The following is a 2,966-nucleotide window of genomic DNA, read 5'->3' as shown; positions in this document are numbered from 1 at the left end:
CTATTATTACTTCTATTTTGCAGATGAGAAAGTGAGTTTCAGAGAGGTTAAGTGACATGCCTGAGGTCACAGAGCAAAAGTGGGTTTCAGAGCCCATTTTCTTAATCTCTAAGATATCTAGCCAAACTCCTTCACTCTTCTAGTGAGTAATTGTGATTAATCCAAAGTCAGATAACTATCTAGTATTAGCTAGAATTAATTTTGGTAGTCTGGAAATTAAATGTAGGTCCCCTATGTAATTAGTAAGAATTCTACTTTTAAAATACACTTCCCTTTGAGTATTCAGTGAAAAACAAACTCATAATTCCCAACAAAAATTAAAATAATACATTTGATTAGCTTTAGAGGTTAGGGAATCAAGTAAAAAGAGTGAAAATGTATTCTATGTAACTACTATACATATCCATATGAGAAGATGCCATTAGTCTTTCTTTTTACACAGAGAAGGAAAGAAAAGACTGGTGTGCCACCAAGAGTGTGTCACATTGTGCTACCATATGTGGACCTCTGACTTTTTTTTTTTCCTATTTCCCAAAGTTTTATTTTGGTTTGAGGTTAAACTTCCCTAGGCTCTGCATCTCAAGTATGCCAGTGGCAAACTACCTCACTCAAGGCACATGGCCGTTGAGTATCCAGGAGAACGCAGGAGAGCCACATGTTCCCTGGGCATGCTTACGGAGCAGTTTTGGGCCAATAGGAAAAAAAAGGAGAGCTTGCAGAAGGGAAAGATGCTCCATGCACCCTCAGACATGCACTCAGGATGCTGAGAGCTCGATGATCCTCTTCCATACCAACATGTAGGCCAAAATAGAATGCCTTTCATCCTCCATCACACTCTTAAAAACACCATCGGCAAAAACACAGAGAAGGTATCACACATTAACTGACCTTAAATCAATGTCAAAGAAACAAGAAGTTGATGCATAAAGAAATACAATTCACAAAAGAAAATGTGCAACGTTTTATAAGCTGTATACATTTCAACAAAAAAAGTTGGGGGCACAGATTTAGATATTTCGAGTTTTGAAAATATTTATTACAAGAAGATTCCCTTTCCCATATTAAAAGGAAAGCATATTACTGAAAATATTCAGAGGATGGAAACTAGGTTAATTCAATTCCCAAGTCCTCATCAAATAAAGTTATCAATAAAGGAAAAGATAGTTTGGAACTTAAAATTAGGGAGGCCTATACACAATTTAGATGGGGAAAGAGAAAAACATAACAAAGTGAAAATGATCGTTTACACCTTACAGTCTTTAATTAAGCACATAAAACTGTACTATTTAATATATTTCCCCATGAACTTTTTGTGAAATTCAGATCGCAGTGTATCATTTACAAATCTTTTGTCTTTCTTCTGATCATCTACACCTTTTGCACAGTTCTTGAAAACAACATCATCATCCCACCTTCTTTTAACTTTGAAGTTGGCCTGAGGCTGGGATGGACCAGTGAGATTAAGGAGAGGGTTTCCACTCAAAATGTTTTCCATACGTATTCTTTCTTCTTCAGCTTTCTGTTCTTGTTCCTTCCTGGCCTGCTCTTCAGCTCTTTCTTTTTTAATTTTTTCTAGTTCTGCAAGAAGTGCTGCAGTGTCATCGTCATCGCTCTCCTCTTCAAAATCTTCATCCTCATCTTCCTCATCTGTTAGAGGGTCATCTGCATCAAGGTTGGCAGCAGGAATCTGGTCTACCCAAGTCTTCTTTGACACCGACGAGGAGGTTGTATGTTCTCTTGTTGGACGGTCTCTGTTTTTTTCTCTTGCAGCAGCTCTCTCTCTCTCTTCCAGCTCCCTCCTGAAGTCACAGTTGCGAACCTCTTCAGGGGCATCCTGAGTAGTTTGTCTATATTTTATCTTTGTATGAGAAGATAGGTCTCTACTTGAATACTGCTTTGAGAGTTGGCTCAAATCACCTTCTCCTTTTCCTCTCCAACCTCTTGCAGGTTCAAAAGTTGGCCTAGCTGCTGTTGTCATCTTTTATGCTGCTACACTCCCGCGGCACACGTTGACCAAGGTCTAGTGCGACAGCCTCCGCAAATCACACAGACACCATGACGACTCTCACCTCCCCATCTCTGACTTATTTTGGTAAAAGTACCAGTTTTTAGTTCATTCAGTTTTTTCCTTAGCTTTATTGTCCATTACAGCTTTTGCTCAAGGGAGACCCCATCTACCCAGCTACATCCCCTTCTCCTTCCAGGTTACTATGATGCCAGGATGGACCCACTGCCACCAAGGCTCCCAGCCTAAGTCAACAGTTACCTGGGGAAGATGGTTTTTTAAAAGATAGCCTGAATGTCATTTTCAAACTGAAGAATCAATAGAAATTACACCTAGTTGAGGATTTTACTCTGTATAAAAAGTTTGGACAGAGAGGAATGGGTGAAAGAAGACCTGAGCCCTAGTCTTAGTTCTGCCCTTAACTAGGGGTATGACTTGGACTAATCACACAACCTCTCTGCATCTGCTTTATTTGCAAATTGAAGGCCTTGGATCAAATGATCTCCAAGTTCCCTTTCAGTTTTATAACTCCATGATTTTGCAAGATTCCAAGTAACTTCCTTATGTCCAGGCAAAGGAGCCCCTGTCATGGCACCCATACTTTAGAGAGTCCCTAAGACTAAGTGGATGAGCCTAGCCGTGTACCAAGCAACTAGGACATCAGAATTCTCTGTGCAGTTGGCACTGAGCCAGCTTCCAGGGGCTGCCGTTGCAGAAGCTGAGATCTGAGCTTGTCAATGCAAGCTGAAGTATCCACTTGCTTGGATGGATATAGGGCAGGTGAGAGGGGGTACAAGCTGCTAACTGGCTATCTCTCCTACCACAAGCTGGCACCAAATTCTGAGGAGTCCACAACCTGGCCTTCCAAGTCATTATAATATTAATCAGTTAATGTAGGAGGATGAAACTTAATAGTTTATTAGTCTGATTACAACTTTTAAATATTTAGATATATGCTGGG

The 2,966-nt window shown here is 40.2% G+C and overlaps 1 pseudogene; it reads right to left on the bottom strand.

Annotated features, from left to right (window-relative positions):
* Positions 1-1,239: 1,239 nt before the first annotated feature.
* Positions 1,240-2,021, bottom strand: LOC476550 (annotated as a pseudogene).
* Positions 2,022-2,966: the final 945 nt, after the last annotated feature.

Source organism: Canis lupus, chromosome 20 (genome assembly GCF_011100685.1).
Source record: "Canis lupus familiaris isolate Mischka breed German Shepherd chromosome 20, alternate assembly UU_Cfam_GSD_1.0, whole genome shotgun sequence".
Lineage (NCBI taxonomy): Eukaryota > Metazoa > Chordata > Mammalia > Carnivora > Canidae > Canis > Canis lupus.
This window is presented reverse-complemented; position numbering and strand designations above follow the sequence as displayed.